This window comes from Pinus tabuliformis, chromosome 6, assembly GCF_031772625.1.
Source record: "Pinus tabuliformis cultivar Carrire ecotype Pingquan chromosome 6, CPIR1, whole genome shotgun sequence".
In the NCBI taxonomy this organism is placed as follows: domain Eukaryota; kingdom Viridiplantae; phylum Streptophyta; class Pinopsida; order Pinales; family Pinaceae; genus Pinus; species Pinus tabuliformis.
In genome coordinates this window covers 1641428548-1641449249 of record NC_142292.1, presented here as the reverse complement: position 1 = coordinate 1641449249, position 20702 = coordinate 1641428548, and the positions used below count along the sequence as shown (strand labels likewise).

The following is a 20702-nucleotide window of genomic DNA, read 5'->3' as shown; positions in this document are numbered from 1 at the left end:
GAGAGGATGACTAATTCTTGCTACCGATGTTATCCAAAAAAGGCAAGCTAACTTTGGTCAAATTAGTTTTGGAGGGGATACCTATTTATTGACAATTTTTTAGCTTAGATACCAAAAGGAATGTTGCGAAAAAAATAGAAGAATAGGAGTTAAATTTAACCGAAAATACCTCCTCCTTCGCCTTCCCCTGCCTCCACTGCACCTCCTCCGTCGCCTTCCCCTGCCTCCACTGCACCTCCTCCTTCTCCTTCTCCTTCGCCTTCCCTGCCTCCACTGCACCTCCTCCTTCACCTTCTCCTGGCCCCACTGCTAGGGCTAGAGATAATTTCCCACTCATTGAACCTAACAAAAATAAGAACAAAAAATCATGTAAAACAAATATTTAAAAAATAACAAAAATCTCTTAAAAAAGATTAAAGAGCCAGTAACATATTATAAAAATGTATTAAAAATAGACCAAAACAACCTGAAGGCAGGAATAGATTAACTGTTCTTGTGCTTGAAATGAAGATGATCCATAGGTTTTGGACCAAAAGCTGATGGAACTTTCTCTTTCCTTCTCAGACCACCAAAATATTAAATGGCTCCTTCACATTGCTGGTTCTAAACTTTGGAAAAAATCACATTATAATTTGTGTCTAAAAATGAGAGAAATGAAGCAGTGCCCATTGCATCAGTGGAATCTGCATCGATTCTAAACTTTAAAACAAATCACATTATAATTTGTATCTTCACCTGTGCCCATTGCATCAGTGGAATCTGCATCGGCTGTTTCGATTCAGATCGGAGTGCCAAGCCCAGGCGTGAGATTCTGGCTATTCCTTAGGGCTTTATGCACTTAGATACCTGGCTAGTGACCGAAATAATACGAATCAGACGAAAAGGCGATGGCATCATTGATCCTTGCTTGGGACTCGGCTCGCACATCTCGATGAGGAAACTATACTTGCGAATGCTCCTTTCACGCGCAATCGGTGCTTCTCCTGCTTGTGGAACAGGTAGGGGAAGTTGCCACTAGCTCAGATGCCGATCAGCACCCCCATCCCGCTCGTCTGCTTTTTTGGGTCTGGGTTGGACCGTTTTCATTTCCCATTCATTGACCCCAAGGGATAAAATTATGAAAAAAGCTGGTGACAGCGAAGCCAAGCGGAGAAAGCAACCAGAGAAAAAAAAAAAAGAGAGATATCAAACCAAAAATCGGCATGGCCATGCTTAAAATTCAGAAGAGAATAACCAAGGAGCCAACAATACCAAACAGTAAGCCAAAATAAAATTATAAAAAACAACACAGCAAACACTATAAACAACCAAAAAGGCCGAAATCAACAACACAGCAGACGCCACAAACAATCAAGAAGGCCGCCATCACATCGCCTGAACTCTCAAGTCGAACTCTGCTCTGTCCTGCGTCCATGGCCACCGAAGAGACCATCACATTACATGAACTCCCTATGCATCCTAACTGGAGCTACTAGTGTAGGATCGTCCGAAGCTTACGTGGCTAAACTCTGACATCGAATCACCATCATCATCTTCAGTCTCTGTCTCTGCCTCGGCTGCTTAATTAACCTCACATTCGCATACTGATTCTGAACTTAATGTATTTAATGTGAATGCCACCATTCTTGAGTATCATGGTAATTTTATCTGCGTCGCTTAGTGTCATCTTCGCGTCATACCTTTGCTTTCATTTGAGTTTTGTGTTGTTGCAGGAAGTACATGATCTTGTGGAGTAACCCCGTCCACCTTTTTCCACAAGAAAAACGGCGTGAATTGCCATTCTTTTTGGCTGGAGGGAACGGTGGTGGACTCAACAGAGGAATTATCTGGTGATCCACCAATTCCTCTTTCATATAACAGCTTCCCACCTAAGACCGGCTCGGCTTCTCAATTGAAAGGGATTCTTCCCCACCGTCTTTAGGTTTGCCCGGCTAGGCTTCTGAATTAAAAGGGATTCTTCCCACAGCTGGAGCTCTGTAGTAAATGCCAGAGGAATGCCCTGTCTAGAGCTCTGTAGTGAATGCCCGAGGAATACCCTGTCTAGAGCTCTGTAGTGAATGCCAGAGGAATGCCCTGTTGTTTTCTTCTCGACTGAGAAGTCCGGTGAAAAAACTACCACCACATCAGCCTTTGCCTTTGCTTTGTGTCCAAGCCGACCAGGGACACATCACTCCTCTCCCGCGGTGAAAAAACTACCACCACATCAGCCTTTGCCTTTGCTTTGTGTCCAAGCCGACCAGGGACACATCACTCCTCTCCCGCGCCGCGCCAGGCGTCCAAACTCGAATCGCATTTAATGAGGGTGGTGATTATTTTGTTTCATTATTTGTTGCTTTAATTTATGCTTTTTCTGATTTATGATTTTTTCATAACAACCGTTTCGGTTTTTTAACCATGCCTTGTAATGATGACATGAATTCAAATTTTGAAAATGACTCCACCCACCACTTTTTTCTTTTTTTTAAAAAGGTGGAAAAAGCTATCAAACTCAGTTTGTCAAACCAACAGTGAGGACAGCCATTTCTGGCTGCTATCCGCGAATGTTAGTTGACACCTCACTGTTATCAAGGAAAACCACACCACCTGAAATAACCCGCTGGTGGTCCGTAAGAGAGCAGGCTTTCACTCCTGCTAGATGCCTCTGGGTCTTGGGCCGTTAACCTGTTTCCTTACGTCCGAGGAATACGAGCTCTTAGCCAAGCAGAAGCAGTTTTAGGGCATACTCCAGGCCCAACTCCACCCACCACTTGCACCAACACAACTAACCTAATTTATTTTTTATTTTAAGATGAATAATTAACTTAAAATGAAAAAAAAAAAAATAAATAAACAATATATTTGATGGTTTAAAATTTTGGCATTTTAAGGCTTTAAAAATATTTTGAATAGTGTTTCTCACTTATTACACATTAACAATTATGGCATCGAATAGATGTTGGGCTTAATAACATATTTTTAATTAATTAAATTGGTGAAACTTAATATTATAAAAATTGTTTATATAAAGTAGATTTATTTTAGGAGTTTATATTTATTTTAATTCTAGATTTATTAAGTGCGGAGAGATCAAAATAGGTTATATTAGAGAAGAAAATCATGGGAAAAACCATGTGTTGTCAAAAACCTTGAGTTCAAAAATTGTTAATGTTTACATGACATGACAACATCTCTTCCATGCTAGGCTGAAGAGTACCTCTTGGCATGAAAATAAAAAAGTTTAAGTTTTGTAGATCCAAAATTTTGGCAATTTCGATGAATTCAAAATTGGGTAAAATATGCAAGGACAGTGTTCCACCATGTAAAGATCTTGGGTTATTGGTAAGCCTTTGCTTATAATGTAAATTTCTACAAGATTCCTGTAACGCACCCCCTTACATTCGTGACCCAAAGGAGGTGGATATTAGGTAGACTTGACCCCCGAGGTGTAGTTAAGAGAATGGGATCAAAAAATTTCTCTCTCTTTTTTTAGGGACAATTTAAATATCTCTGGTGCAAGGTTCTCGAAATCAATATGTGGATGTTCAGCAAGGTCCTAATCTAATCTAACTTTTGCCCCAAGAGTTATATCAACAATCACAAGACTTCCAAATACTTTGAATAAGGAAGGAAGTCTCAAGGTTTCATGGGAACTAGAGTGAAGATCAAGTTCTAAAGGTTAAGGTTTTGCAATAAAGCAATCTTGTCAAAACCTTGTTGTGCAAGACCTTCCATGATAATTTACCTTGTCAAAAATTGTGGACCAATGACAAGAAATTAGTCAAGTTGGTGAAAATAAGGTATTGTCTCAACTCCACCAAGGTTCAAATTTCATAAAAGTGGTTGGTATGTGCTTGTAAGGGTGACTAATAAGTGACACAAAACCATCATAGTCATTGATTTGAACCCAATGGCATCGTTTCCCCCTTAAATTGAAACTACAAATGACACCCCAACTGCACGTGATGGCCTAATTTTCCAGAGTTTAGAATCTCAAATAATTTGCTTGAAAACATTCTCAAATCCTAAAAACTATGCATTGATTGGTGACGTAATCCTCTTAATCACGCTATCAATGCTAATTTGTAAAACTTTAGTTTTTGTGGGAGTGACTTCTATGTCATTTTTCCATTACGTTGTACTAAATTTGTTAGTTAAATTAGGTTTTCTTAAAGATGATTGGAGAAATGGTCACTTATGCTAGGTGACTACTTTTATGACTTTTGAGTTCTAAGTGTTCAAGGACAATCGATAGGATTTTTGCATCTGCAAATAGTGCTCTACTTCTTAGTGGAAAGAACATGCCATTAAAACAAAGAGAAGAGTTGCCTCTCTTTCCTTTCTTTAACTCTTTTCATGTTAGTTATTGCAAAACTTGAGACTTGTTTCCTAGACTTCATCACATGATATTATTAATGTTTAGACCTCCCAAGCCATAAAAGAGCAAAGGCTTTTAACAAATGCCAAGTTGTAAGTAAACCCAAGAGTTATAGAGCATGGTGAATGGAGGGAAGGAATCCAAGTCTCCACTATAAAGGCATAGTTAGAAGTTGGGAGGAAAAACTTTTATCTCCATAATGCTTCAATTATCCTCTCCTAAGCATGTTGAACAAAAGGGCATTCGTGGAAGTGTTAGATGTTAAACATAAGCAAGTTTAGAGTGCAAGATGAAATCCTCGAGTACTTGTTCGAACGTGAATTGTTATATATAACATATAATTACTAACATGCAAATTATTCTTTGGGCATGTTAATATCAACCATGTTCAACTTAGTGTTGAGCATTTTTATATTTTTAGCTCAATGTATGATTCTCTAGGGTAATGTCAGTTCATTTATTCAATTCTTGTGCATAATAACTATTTGAGATGTAGACTCATACAATAGAGGCAAGGTATTCTTTTATGAAGAATAGTGGCAGTGACATGCCTTTCAACAAATGTAGCATCATTTTGTCTTGGTTGTGATTACCCCATTAGCACATGAATAGTTAGATGACTACAGATAAATGCCTCATATCTTTGGAAGGTGAAAAAAAGTTAGAGGGTCACTGCAATATAGGTCATCATTTAATTCCCTCGTGATTTAAGCTAATAGATTGAGAGTTGTGTTATTTAAAGACTTCCAAGAAAATGCCATGTTGGGAGGGAGTTGTTGTTAGCAACTTTCCTAGTTATCCTGGGATAACTGGTCAATTCAACCAGTCTTTGAATAGTGTCAAATATATTGTCCATTATGTTGCAAAAAATTGCACCATTGTATATAGTGTGGATCTAGGGATATATGTCCACTAGAAGAGAGTGTGAGGCCTGGGATACACCATTATGAGGTTATTCATGTTCCCTGAGGAATTTCATTTCATTAAGAAAATGAAGAACTAAAAGTGTACATAGGATGGTACAGTCGCCTTACTGGACTTTGTTTTACAAAATTTTCCCTGTAACAAAGAGGGTACAAACAACTATCTTATGAGCTATGTCCTAACATTGTAAGTTCTAGATTCTTAACTTAGGAATGTGTTACTCCCACAAGGAAGGACTAGGCCCACAAGCTTATTTCTGACTCATATTCTTCACCATAATCCATAACACGTATATGGTTTCATGGACATAGCATAAACTACATACAAAACATTATAACCTATGCACCATGTTATTTCAACATAACATTACTTAACCCAGTAACCACATTCCAAGCATGCATAACAAACATGGTATATCATAGTTACATATGACCATGACACACACACAACATGAGAAACCCATTATTCATAATGGACAAAGGTGATTTCATTTAGTAAGGAAACTTATTGTACACATTATCATGAACGCAGATGGGCAATTGAGTTTGGGACAATACTCACCTCCCAACTATAGACTTGTTGCAACCTAATTTCTTGTGTAGTTGTCACCCCTAAACTTGATTCCAAGTTTGAAAAGATTGTTCAAGGACCAAGCTACCAAATAAACCAGGGATTCTAAAGGTCTAATCTACCTCCGCCCTTTGGGCATAAGAATGCTCAAACGTAGGCTAGTCCAGGGCTCCAAAGGTATGCTACCTTCGCCCACTAGCCAATGAAGGAATCTAAAGGTATAATCTACCTCCATCCTTTAGGCATAAGAATGCTCAAACATAGGCTAATTCATGGGTCCAAAGGTATGCTACCTCCACCCACAAACCAATAAAGGAATCGATAGGTCTAATCTACCTCCATCCTTCAGGCATAAGAATGCTCAAGCACAGGCTAGTCCAAGGCTCCAGAGGTACGCTATCTCCACCCACCAGCCAATGAAGGAATCTAGAGGTCTAATCTACCTCCATCCTTTATGCATAAGAATGCTCGAGCACATACTAGTCTAGGGCTCTAGAGGTATCCTACCTCTACCCACTAACTCATGAGGACTCTAGAGGTAATGGCCTCCAACCTCAAATAGTTCAAGGACTCAAAAGATTTAACCTCCACCCCAATTTTTTGCCACAGTACTTCACAATAAGTAGATGATTTCTTTGACCTTGATGTTCCATAATGCATTTCTACTAGTAATTAAGAGTTGGACAATAACTTCTAGGCATAAATTGGATACTCCACCAATCACTGACGAGTGCTTTTGAAGACAGAGTCCATCTCTTGTGTTAGTATGTTAGCCTTTTGGATTACTATGTGACTATCAGCAAGGAAGTCCCCAATCATTGTATAAGGTTGCACTAGTGCTACAATTACACCTCAACTCTGCATGTACGATTCTCGTTGCATTATTGGATTACCTTGCGCTCATTCCCTTTCAACTAGGAAATCTTAGTCACATTATAAGTCTACATTGACACTACAACTATACCTCAGCTCTGCTTGCCCGATTCTCTTTGCCACAATTTGCTTCTTTTTTCTGGGCACATTTGTGTTCCTCCTCTTGATGTACAAGGTCGATATCTTGATTAAACACCCACCCTACAAACTCCATACCCTATATATTTTGACCCTCCTCCTTTAATGACCTTTCCGTGATCCCTACTCTATCTCCCTCATTTCTTTCTCCTTGTCTCTTTGTGTGTTCTTTCCAACTCGATTTCCCCCAATTTCCCTTGTCTGAATTTTGTATGCTGGTAGTTAGTGCCCAATCTTGCCTAGAGCCTCTGGACCAATCAAAAGTGTCCCATCAATCCTATGTCTCCAAATTTTTGTGGTGATTGGCTATGTCATCACTGGTTGGTTTTTGTGTCTGCCAACCCAGCCTTGTGGGGCGATCAACTTAATGTCACTTAGCCTTTTTGTCCCCTAGCCTGCCATTTGTTAGCCTCCAAGGCCCGTGCTACAAAAAATAAAAAATGTTCATGTAGAAAAATCTCCCCAAGCCTAGAATCAATTGTCCCTTTTCCCTGCCCATGTGTCCTTTTTCTTTCAAAATATTTACAACATCGATAAATGTGAAAAGTGACTAGACTATCACAATTCCTATCAAACTTATGATAAGAAATAGTCTCTTCCCTATAAGATTAGCTTACTTTTACAAAATATTTGATAATCCTTAAACAAAAAACAAACTTGCATGGTTTTTTATTGAACAACTATAGAAATATTTTTTTGTTGGGTTATAAACAAGGATACTTTATATAACTTTTTTTCATTGGAGCGATGTGATGGATCTGAAGAGAAGCATTAGGGTTTTCTATGTCATGGGCTTCGTTGCCGTAGAGCTCCAAATTATTTTCACCTTACGCAGCGTTATTTGACCTCTCGAGTTCAGATCCAGACAGGCAATGGTGGATGGTATCCTTTAGGCAACGAATCTTTTGCAAAAAACACCAAACACATCTCCCTTCCATGGATCTCCTATTGTTTTGGTATTTATCTTCTCTAAAAAGGAGAGAGGGGCCTCTGGGGGTGAGCTTTTCTCCATATTTAGTTTTTCTTTTATGAACACAAGCTCTAAGCTCTCGTATGGGCTATATCCATCGTTTTCACTTCCAAATCTTGACGTTGGGTTTGTAAAACAATGCTTATGTCTCCAAACTTCTTTCCAGTTTCGTGGTATCCAGTATTTTATTGATGTCGGGTTTCTTGTTGGGGAAGTTTTGTATTGCTTCTATGGAATTGCAGTGTTCGTATGGTTGTGGGAGGAGGGAGACAGGATTGTCACCATCCTCGAGATTCAACACGATTTGGATGAAAATGAAGAGTGCAAACTGGTCGAGACCAATAAAAGGATAGATGTTGAAGGTCAACCCCCAAATCTACTTGAAGGAACCCCGATCCAAATTTTTATTAGAACCCTGAGCAAGAAAACAATGTGTACAAGGGTCTGGATCTGGGATTGGGTACAAGATCTTAAGCAAAATATTCAAGAACAATTGGGTATTCCAACAAGATTTCAAAATTTGATTTATGTAGGGAAATTATTGCAAGAGGACTACAAGTTGCAGGACTATGGCATTGTTCCCGACTCAACCATCATCCTTAACAAGAGACTTCTTAGAGGATGCCCTGGATCTAGCTCTAAAGGCCCAGCTTCATTCAAGGATGCAGTCAAAGGGAAGGCGAAGCCACAAAAAATACAGAACAACCTCCCAATCTTCCTGGTCCCTATATTGTGGAGCAGATGACCCAGGTGCCAGATTTGACAGTTAGCCTGCCCAAGGTAAATGAACTTTATGCTGATTTCCATGCAAGAGCAGTTATATGCAGATTTAATAGATTCTAGCCCAGATTGGAGGCTCTACGTCAATGGATTTTCTCTACTTGAACATAAAATTGTGATATCCATCTATGCTCTAGGGGTTTTTTTATTGTAAAGTTTGACACAACAAAAGATATGGATTACGTATTAAACGAGGGACCATGGTTTTGGGGCAATGCGGATCTATTCATGATACCTTGGTTTCCAAGTTTTGATGCAAACACCATGGTGGTCTCCAAAATTCCAGTATGGTTCAGGTTACATAATCTACCATTGCATTTTTTGCATCGCTGAGTGTTAGAAAGAATAGGGAATTCTTTGGGGAAGTTCTTAAAGGTGGATGCAGATCGAGTCTCAAAAGGCATTTTCACATTTGCTAGAATCTATGTAGAAATAGACTTTAGTAAAGGTTTACCTGATTGCATTTTCTATTTCACAATAATCGGCAGTGGTCACAGCCCCTTGATTATGAGAATAAGGCATTTCGACGCCATACATGTTTTCAAACTGGCCATCTTCAAAACATGTGTCCTAAAGTTAAAAAAGACCCTAAAAGAAAAAAGATACAAGCCTAAAAGCCAAAAGGTTGGCAGTTTTCAGAAACCTAGGAAGTAGAAACAAAAGATGCAAAAACCCCAGAAAACACCTCAAAAATTAATGACCAGAAATCCCAAGACACCATGCAGAAGAACGAGGTCGAGCATAATTCTTCATTAGTTCCAATGTCTTCAATTCAACAGCAGTAGATTGAGATGATTCCATTTGAAAAAGAAGTAAGTGGTACCAAACGAATTCATGCATCAAAAAGTTCGGATTATAATAAAGAAATCCCAGTAAATGTAAAAGAGAATCAAATGACTATTATATCCTCCATGCGTAACTCTAGTGGTTGGCGAAAAGTGGAAAAAAGAAAGGTAGAAAAGAGTAGACTAGTATTATCTCTCTGATGAGTTTTTACTGATCTTGGACACCAGGATCTGTTGTTTTATGCATATTCTTTTTAGCATCTACAATATGTAATTTGTTCATTATGAATAAAATTGCAATTTTTCCTTGGGAATAAAACAAACAAACTCACCATGAAACATGCTTTCTCTTGAACCTTGATTTTAAAACATCAAGGCGCATATGGTTTTTCCATTAGATCCTAACACTTGCCAAAATTCTTGTATATAGATCATTAACAATACTAAGAGATGGAGGGGTCATAGATATAATAGGGATCATTCTTGATACTAGAGGAAACAAGAAACAAACTTTTTATAGGGTATTGGGGAATCTTTAATAACAAACTAAAGCTTGTACTCTTCTTTAGGGCATACTTCTTGCATCTGAATTGGGAATAAGAAGTTTAATAGTTATCTAGGATACAAGTTTAATAGTCATGCAATGGTTTTGAAATCCCTCCCTTCTAATAACAAGATTGTCTCCATTATAGCCTGATCTCGTGAGGAAGCTAATCATCCCAAAGAGATCCCATTCTTTTAGGTTCCTCAAGATCAAAATTTGTCAAATAGATAATCAAGCTAACCAAACCTCACAACTTTGAGAAAGGGTGCTAAAGAAAAGAGGGATGTTATATTATCACCCCATCCCTTAGTCCATCTCATTATGAAATCATGATTGGTACCCTCACATTAAGTAACCACTCAATGCGGAATAAGGGGCAATCAACGGTGGTGGGAAGCAGACTAGTAAGAGCTAGGGTTTACAGAAATCAATCAAGCGTTGGACGCCATGGAGGGGCGTAAGGGGGGGAGCACCACTCCCTCCTACAGTAAGGCAGTCTCCAGCCGCGGCAAGAAACCGCTGGAGGCTGAAAAAGGTTTTTCCAGAGAAGGGAAACTGGACAACAGAGACACACAGAGGTAGAATAATAGGAGGGAGGAAGCCAAAATAGAAAAAGGAGAAGAGAAAAATGAGCAGAATGCAGAAACCAAAATACAAAATGGTCCATGTAAGCCTAAGACCATTATCACACCTAGAGTGGTGTTAAGTGATCTAGCGCTACAGGCGCATAGGGATCACATGATGACTTACGCAATCATTTGTAAATTCATGGGGGTATGGCCAACGGAGAAGGCGCTACAGGTTTGGATTAAAAATCACTGGAAACCTAAAGGGGATATAGACCTACACCTTGGATCAAAGGGTTTCTTCACTATAGTTTTCACTAACATCGAGGATAAAGACAGGGTGTTTGAAGGAGGGCCCTACTTCTATGCAGCTGCAGGCCTCTATATGCAGCCTTGGATGATGAATTTTGTCCTCGAGCGCGAGACTTTCACTTTGGTCCCGGTTTGGGTACGACTACTCCTTACCACTAGATTACTGGTAACCAGAATATTTATCAGTGATAGGAAATAAACTAGGGCATTTTGTTAAAATATCTGAAGCAACTAGAAGGGGAAAGTACACTTCCTTTGCCCGTATATGTGTGGAGATGGATCTCTCTGGAGCTCTACTAGATGAAGTGATCCTGGAAGTTTTTTATGAAGAATGGGTACAAGCGGTGGATTATGAACATGTTCTTTTCATATGTCGCAAATGCCATGAACATGGACATCTATTCAAAGACTGCTCTCTCAATAATACAGAGAGCAAAAGTAAAGCTACAGTAGGGAAAGAAACTGATAGCTTTCACAAGGTGGTAAATAGAGGTAAAGGAGGAAAAAGGTTACAAAAGAAAACAACAAAAAGGAAAAGCAGACAGGCCAGAACAGGTACAAGGTACTAGAAGAAGAGGAGGAGTTAGAAAAGGCAAGTCATACCATGGAGGACAGCCCATGGGAGAAGGAAAAGGGAGAAAATATGGAGGAAATATAGGATACTAACCAACAAAAGGAGACTATGATGAGCAACATGGAACTTGAAATGGACCAAGAAATGACCCTGAGTGAGGTGGAAATGGAGGATCATGAATTGCAGCATATTCTCGAAAAAGAACATTGTAAGTTCTAGATTCTTAACTTAGGAATGTGTTACTCCCACAAGGAAGGACTAGGCCCACAAGCTTATTTCTGACTCATATTCTTCACCATAATCCATAATACGTATATGGTTTCATGGACATAGCATAAACTACATACAAAACATTATAACTTATGCACCATGTTATTTCAACATAACATTACTTAACCCAGTAACCACATTCCAAGCATGCATAACAAACATGATATATCATAGTTACATATGACCATGACACACACACAACATGAGAAACCCATTATTCATAATGGACCAAGGTGATTTCATTTAGTAAGGAAACTTATTGTACACATTATCATGAACGCAGATGAGCAATTGAGTTTGGGACAATACTCACCTCCCAACTATAGACTTGTTGCAACCTAATTTCTTGTGTAGTTGTCACCCCTAAACTTGATTCCAAGTTTGAAAAGATTGTTCAAGGACCAAGCTGCCAAATAAACCAGGGATTCTAGAGGTCTAATCTACCTCCGCCCTTTGGGCATAAGAATGCTCAAACGTAGGCTAGTCCAGGGCTCCAAAGGTATGCTACCTTCGCCCACTAGCCAATGAAGGAATCTAAAGGTATAATCTACCTCCATCCTTTAGGCATAAGAATGCTCAAACATAGGCTAATTCATGGGTCCAAAGGTATGCTACCTCCACCCACAAACCAATGAAGGAATCGATAGGTCTAATCTGCCTCCATCCTTCAGGCATAAGAATGCTCAAGCACAGGCTAGTCCAAGGCTCCAGAGGTACGCTATCTCCACCCACCAGCCAATGAAGGAATCTAGAGGTCTAATCTACCCCCATCCTTTATGCATAAGAATGCTCGAGCACATACTAGTCTAGGGCTCTAGAGGTATCCTACCTCTACCCACTAACTCATGAGGACTATAGAGGTAATGGCCTCCAACCTCAAATAGTTCAAGGGCTCAAAAGATTTAACCTCCACCCCAATTTGTTGCCACAGTACTTCATAATAAGTAGATGATTTCTTTGACCTTGATGTTCCATAATGCATTTCTACTAGTAATTAAGAGTTGGACAATAACTTCTAGGCATAAATTGGATACTCCACCAATCACTAACTAGTGCTTTTGAAGACAGAGTCCATCTCTTGTGTTAGTATGTTAGCCTTTTGGATTACTATGTGACTATCAGCAAGGAAGTCCCCAATCATTGAATAAGGTTGCACTAGTGCTACAATTACACCTCAACTCTGCATGTACGATTCTCGTTGCATTATTGGATTACCTTGCGCTCATTCCCTTTCAACTAGGAAATCTTAGTCACATTATAAGTCTACATTGACACTACAACTATACCTCAGCTCTGCTTGCCTGATTCTCTTTGCCACAATTTGCTTCTTTTTTCTGGGCACATTTGTGTTGCTCCTCTTGATGTACAAGGTCGATATCTTGATTAAACACCCACCCTACAAACTCCATACCCTATATATTTTGACCCTCCTCCTTTAATGACCTTTCCGTGATCCCCACTCTATCTCCCTCATTTCTTTCTCCTTGTCTCTTTGTGTGTTCTTTCCAACTCGATTTCCCCCAATTTCCCTTGTCTGAATTTTGTCTGCTGGTAGTTAGTGCCCAATCTTGCCTAGAGCCTCTGGACCAATCAAAAGTGTCCCATCAATCCTATGTCTCCAAATTTTTGTGGTGATTGGCTATGTCATCACTGGTTGGTTTTTGTGTCTGCCAACCCAGTCTTGTGGGGCGATCAACTTAATGTCACTTAGCCTTTTTGTCCCCTAGCCTTCCATTTGTCAGCCTCCAAGGCCTGTGCTACAACAAATAAAATATGTTCATGTAGAAAAATCTCCCCAAGCCTGGAATCAATTGTCCCTTTTCCCTGCCCATGTGTCCTTTTTCTTTCAAAATATTTACAACATCGATAAATGTGAAAAGTGACTGGACTATCACAATTCCTATCAAACTTATGGTAAGAAATAGTCTCTTCCCTATAAGATTAGCTTACTTTTACAAAATATTTGATAATCCTTAAACAACAAACAAACTTGCATGGTTTTTTATTGAACAACTATAGAAATATTTTTTGTTGGGTTATAAACAAGGATACTTTATATAACTTTTTTTCATTGGAGCGATGTGATGGATCTGAAGAGAAGCATTAGGGTTTTCTACGTCATGGGCTTCGTTGCCGTAGAGCTCCAAATTGTTTTCACCTTACGCAGCATTATTTGACCTCTCGAGTTCAGATCCAGACAGGCAATGGTGGATGGTATCCTTTAGGCAACGAATCTTTTGCAAAAAACACCAAACACATCTCCCTTCCATGGATCTCCTATTGTTTTGGTATTTATCTTCTCTAAAAAGGAGAGAGGGGCCTCTAGGGGTGAGCTTTTCTCCATATTTAGTTTTTCTTTTATGAACACAAGCTCTAAGCTCTCGTATGGGCTATATCCATCGTTGTCACTTCCAAATCTTGACGTTGGGTTTGTAAAACAACGCTTATGTCTCCAAACTTCTTTCCAGTTTCGTGGTATCCAGTATTTTATTGATGTCGGGTTTCTTGTTGGGGAAGTTTTATATTGCTTCTATGGAATTGCAGTGTTCATATGGTTGTGGGAGGAGGGAGACAGGATTGTCACCATCCTCGAGCTTCAACATGATTTGGATGAAAATGAAGAGTGCAGACTGGTCGAGACCAATAAAAGGATAGATCTTGAAGGTCAACCCCCAAATCTACTTGAAGGAACCCCGATCCAAATTTTATTAGAACCCTGAGCAAGAAAACAATGTGTACAAGGGTCTGGATCTGGGATTGGGTACAAGATCTTAAGCAAAATATTCAAGAACAATTAGGTATTCCAACAAGATTTCAAAATCTGATTTATGTAGGGAAATCATTGCAAGAGGACTACAAGTTGCAGGACTATGGCATTGTTCCCGACTCAACCATCATCCTTAACATGAGACTTCTTGGAGGATGCCCTGGATCTAGCTCTAAAGGCCCAGCTTCATTCAAGGATGCAGTCAAAGGGAAGGCGAAGCCACAAAAAATACAGAACAACCTCCCAATCTTCCTGGTCCCTATATTGTGGAGCAGATGACCCAGGTGCCAGCTTTGATAGTCAACTTGCCCAAGGTAAATGAGCTTTATGCTGATTTCCATGCAAGAGCAGTTATATGCAGATTTAATGGATTCTAGCCCAAATTAGAGGCTCTACATCAATGGATTTTCTCTACTTGGACAGAAAATTGTGATATCCATCTATGTTCTAGGGGTTTTTTTATTGTAAAGTTTGACACAACAAAAGATATGGATTATGTATTAAACGAGGGACCATGGTTTTGGGGCAATGCGGGTCTATTCATGATACCTTGGTTTCCAAGTTTTGATGCAAACACCATGGTGGTCTCCAAAATTCCAGTATGGGTCAGGTTACATAATCTACCATTGCATTTTTTGCATCGCTGAGTGTTAGAAAGAATAGGGAATTCTTTAGGGAAGTTCTTAAAGGTGGATGCAGATCGAGTCTCAAAAGACATTTTCATGTTTGCTAGAATCTATGTAGAAATAGACCTTAGTAAAGGTTTACCTGATTGCATTTTTCTATTTCACAATAATCTGCAGTGGTCACAGCCCCTTGATTATGAGAATAAGGCATTTCGACACCATACATGTTTTCAAACTGGCCATCTTCAAAACATGTGTCCTAAAGTTAAAAAAGACCCTAAAAGAAAAAAGATACAAGCCTAAAAGCCAAAAGGTTGGAAGTTTTCAGAAACCTAGGAAGTAGAAACAAAAGATGCAAAAACCCCAGAAAACACCTCAAAAATTAATGACCAGAAATCCCAGGACACCATGCAGAAGAACGAGGTAGAGCATAATTCTTCATTAGTTCCAATGTCTTCAATTCAACAGCAGTAGATTGAGATGATTCCATTTAAAAAAGAAGTAAGTGGTACCAAACGAATTCATGCGTCAGAAAGTTCGGATTATAATAAAGAAATCCCAGTAAATGTAAAAGAGAATCAAATGACTATTATATCCTCCATGCGTAACTGTAGTGGTTGGCAGAAAGTGGAAAAAAGAAAGGTAGAAAAGAGTAGACTAGTATTATCTCTCTGATGAGTTTTTGATCTTGGACACCAGGATCTGTTGTTTTATGCATATTCTTTTTAGCATCTACAATATGTAATTTGTTCATTATGAATAAAATTGCAATTTTTCCTTGGGAATAAAACAAACAAACTCACCATAAAACATGCTTTCTCTTGAACCTTGATTTTAAAACATCAAGGCGCATATGGTTTTTCCATTAGATCCTAACACTTGCCACACTTGCCAAAATTCTTGTATATAGATCATTAACAATACTAAGAGATGGAGGGGTCATAGATATAATAGGGATCATTCTTGATGCTAGAGGAAACCAAGAAACAAACTTTTTATGGGGTATTGGGGAATCTTTAATAACAAACTAAAGCTTGTACTCTTCTTTAGGGCATACTTCTTGCATCTGAATTGGGAATAAGAAGTTTAATAGTTATCTAGGATACAAGTTTACTAGTCATGCAATGGTTTTGAAATCCCTCCCTTCTAATAACAAGATTGTCTCCATTATAGCTTGATCTCGTGAGGAAGCTAATCATCTCAAAGAGATCCCATTCTTTTAGGTTCCTTGAGATCAAAATTTGTCAAGTAGATAATCAAGCTAACCAAGCCTCACAACTTTGAGAAAGGATGCTAAAGAAAAGAGGGATGTTATATTATCACCCCATCCCTTAGTCTATCTCATTATGAAATCATGATTGGTACCCTCACATTAAGTAACCACTCAATGCGGAATAAGGGGCAATCAACGGTGGTGGGAAGCGGACTAGTAAGAGCTAGGGTTTACAGAAATCAATCAAGCGTTGGACGCCATGGAGGGGCGTAAGGGGGGGAGCACCACTCCCTCCTACAGTCAGGCAGTCTCCAGCCGCGACAAGAAACCGCTGGAGGCTGAAAAAGGTTTTTCCAGAGAAGGGAAACTGGACAACAGAGACACACAAAGGTAGAATAATAGGAGGGAGGAAGCCAAAAGAGAAAAAGGAGAAGAGAAAAATGATCAGAATGCAGAAACCAAAATACAAAATGGTCCATGTAAGCCTAAGACCATTATCACACCTAGAGTGGTGTTAAGTGATCCAGCGCTACAGGCACATAGGGATCACATGATGACTTACGCAATCATTTGTAAATTCATGGGGTTATGGCCAACGGAGAAGGTGCTACAGGTTTGGATTAAAAATCACTGGAAACCTAAAGGGGATATAGACCTACACCTTGGATCAAAGGGTTTCTTCACTGTAGTTTTCACTAACATCGAGGATAAAGACAGGGTGTTTGAAGGAGGGCCCTACTTCTATGCAACTGCAGGCCTCTATATGCAGCCTTGGATGATGAATTTTGTCCTGGAGCGCGAGACTTTCACTTCGGTCCCAGTTTGGGTACGACTCTACTCCTTACCACTAGATTACTAGTAACCATAATATTTATCAGTGATAGGAAATAAACTAGGGCATTTTGTTAAAATATCTGAAGCAACTAGAAGGGGAAAGTACACTTCCTTTGCCCGTATATGTGTGGAGATGGATCTCTCTAGAGCTCTACTAGATGAAGTGATCCTGGAAGTTTTTTATGAAGAATGGGTACAAGCGGTGGATTATGAACATGTTCTTTTCATATGTCGCAAATGCCATGAACATGGACATCTATTCAAAGACTGCCCTCTCAATAATACAGAGAGCAAAAGTAAAGCTACAGTAGGGAAAGAAACTGATAGCTTTCACAAGGTGGGAAATAGAGGTAAAGGAGGAAAAAGGTTACAAAAAAAACAACAACAAGGAAAAGCAGACAGGCCAGAACAGGTACAAGGTACTAGAAGAAGAGGAGGAGTTAGAAAAGGCAAATCAGACCATGGAGGACAGCCCATGGGAGAAGGAAAAGGGAGAAAATATGGAGGAAATATAGGATACTAACCAACAAAAGGAGACTATGATGAGCAACATGGAACTTGAAATGGACCAAGAAATGACCCCGAGTGAGGTGGAAATGGAGGATCATGAATTGCAGCATATTCTCGAAAAATAACATTTAGATCTGGAAAAATTCCTGAAACAGGGAACCACGGAAGGTATGGATTCATTACCTCAAGAAGAGTTTAATAGAGTGCAACAGTTGTTTCCGTGGAGAACTCGGGCAAAAGGGTTGGGAGTTAAAAAAAACCTCGAGAGACAGGACAACGAAGGGGTGAAAACCATGAAAACCACATTAGGACTTGCTCCCAGAAACCTAGGCAGGAAAAGGGGTAGAAAGAAACAAAATGAGTTACTGATAGAATGTGGAAAATTGATGATAGATTCAGGTAAGATGAAAGATCTAACCAGCTACTCTTTTACAAATATTTCTTAATGAAGCTCACATCTTGGAATATTAGAGGTCTAGGAAGTACAAGGAAGCAAAGGAATCTTAACAATAGAATGAAAGAAGAAACGCCAGATATGATTTTCATCCAGGAAACTAAATGCTCAATTATAAAAATAAAGGAAATACATAGTAAATGGCTTAATAGATATGGATTTCTAGAAGTCAAAGCAGGAGGTATTCTCACACTTTGGAACCCTCAAAAAATAGGCATAATGGATGTTGAAGCATCTAGGAATTATTTATCAATGGTTATTCAGCCTTTGGGAGACAGGGAAGTTTATTTAATCACAAATGTTTATGGTCCACAGAAGCCTGATGACAAACTCAGACTGCTTACTTCTTTAGAGAATCTAAGAGATAGACATTCAGGAATACCATGGATTTTGGGAGGGGACTTTAACATGATCAAATCCTTGTCAGAAAAAGGGTGGGACCAGAAGAAAACTAGGCAGAGACTCTATAACATTTTAGAATTTTATAAACAGCATGAAGCTAGTTGACACAGATACAAGTAATGGCCTCTTTACCTGGAACAACAAAAGAGGAGGAGAGTCTCAAGTAGCCTCAAAGCTAGATAGATTCATTATCTCAAAGGACCTTATGCTCACAGGCCTTGATATGATAGCGAGGATTCTCCCCTTTGGTGGCTCGGACCATTGGCCTATTCAACTTGAGGCGTCCTATATAGGAACCCCAAAAATAGACCTTTCGGTTTGAAAATATCTGGCTCACCCATCCAGACTTTATTAGCAACATTGAAAAATGGTGGAAAGAAGATTTGCAGATTCAGGGGACGAGAATGTTTCTATTACACAAAAGATTGAAACATATCAAACTCAGGCTCAAAGATTGGAATAAGAATGAGTTTGGCAATATTTTTGAAGCTAAAAAAATAGTTGAAAGGAAAATGCAGGAAATTAATCAAACCCTAATCACCGATGGCTTTGATGGGGAAAGAAGTGAACAAGCTAACAAGCATCAACAAGAATGGGAGGACTTATGCAAACAAGAGGAAATATTTTGGAGACAAAAATCAAGAGTACAATGGCTAAAAGAAGGGGATAAAAACACAAGGTTTTTCCACAGATCTACAATGGAGCACAGGTCTCACAATAGGATCTCAACAATCAAGGATTCTAGAGGCCACCATCTCAATACCCACGAAGAAATAGAAGTTGTGTTGGTTCAACATTTTTAAGGCATAGCAGAGGAACCTCTCTTAGATAGATCACAATTTATCAGGGATTTCACAAAGCACATTCCTAAGCTAGTAACAAGAGAAGACAATTATAATCTTAATAGGCCAGTGAATGAAGAGGTGGTTAATGAAGTCACCAAAGATATGTAGAATGGAAAAGCACCAGGCCCGGAAGGTTTCAATGTAGATTTCTTTAAAGCACGTTGGAGTATTGTCAAGCAAGATATATTGAACGTGGTGGAGGACTCTAGGAATAATAGAATATTATTGAAGGCACTCAATGCATCCTTCATTTCCTTGATTCCAAAACAGGACAATGCTATGACACCAGACAGATTCAGACCTATAGCTTTATGCAATGTGGTGTATAAAATAATTTCCAAAATAATTGCCAACAGACTTAAACCCCTTCTACCTACTCTGGTTTATGTGGAGCAAACGGGATATGTGGAGGGCAGAAAAATTCTCAATAATATCCTTCAAGGTCATGAGGATGTTCACTCTCTGATAAGTATAAGGCAAGCATGAATGATTATGCAATTGGACCTAGAAAAGGCTTATGATAAGTTAAATTGGGCCTACATCAGGAAGGTCCTTCTAGCTTATGGATTTGACCACAACTGGGTAAGATGGGTAATGGCCCTGGTGACTACCTCTAGTTTTTCAATTCTGGTAAATGGTTCTCCATCAAAGACCTTTAATCCTTCAAGAGGCCTCAGGCAGGGAGATCCTCTCTCCCCCTTTCTCTTTATTCTTATGATGGAAGGACTAGGTCGAGCTATCAAGTCCGCTAAAGAAGCAGGTAAGATCCAGGGTCTCAAACTATTCGGAACGGACAGGCTTTAACCCATCAACAATTTGTAGATGATACCATGCTACAGGGCATTCCCACGGTCAAGGAAGCACTAGCTTACAAACAAATCCTGCGAGACTTTGCTATGGCGGCGGGTACAGAGGTAAGCCTCTCCAAATCAAAGATTTTCTTTTTCAACACTAACATTGCTATTCAGAGAAACATTTCCAGAATTCTGGGCTTTCAAAGAGATATGCTACCATCCAAATATTTGGGAGTACCGCTCATCTACAAACCTCTGAACAAGATAGTATGGGAGCTTGTGATTAATGAGATGCATGACAAGACCCGAAAATGGACAAGCAGGTCTTTGAACTTAGCAGGCAGGCTAGTGCTTACAAAAGCTGTCCTTCAATCAGTTCCCATCTTCATGTTTTCAGCCCTTCCAACTCCAAAAGGAGTTATGCAACAATGCAGAAATATCCAAAGAGATTTTCTTTGGGGCAAAGGGGAAGAAAAGAAGAAATGGGCCTTGGTAGCCTGGGAAAAGATATGTAAACCTAAAACACATGGAGGTTTAGGACTAGATGATCTTGAAGTGCTAAACAAGGTTTTGGGGGCAAAATTATGGTGGAGATGG

General features: G+C 39.3%; 1 long non-coding RNA gene across 1 annotated transcript; it reads right to left on the bottom strand.

Annotated features, from left to right (window-relative positions):
* Positions 1 to 236: 236 nt before the first annotated feature.
* LOC149265236 (uncharacterized) lies at positions 237 to 1126 on the bottom strand. The gene is made up of 3 exons (XR_016250952.1): positions 736 to 1126; positions 489 to 603; positions 237 to 342 (listed from the first exon to the last, which is right to left on the bottom strand). It is a non-coding gene; the product is annotated as an uncharacterized LOC149265236 (long non-coding RNA).
* Positions 1127 to 20702: the final 19576 nt, after the last annotated feature.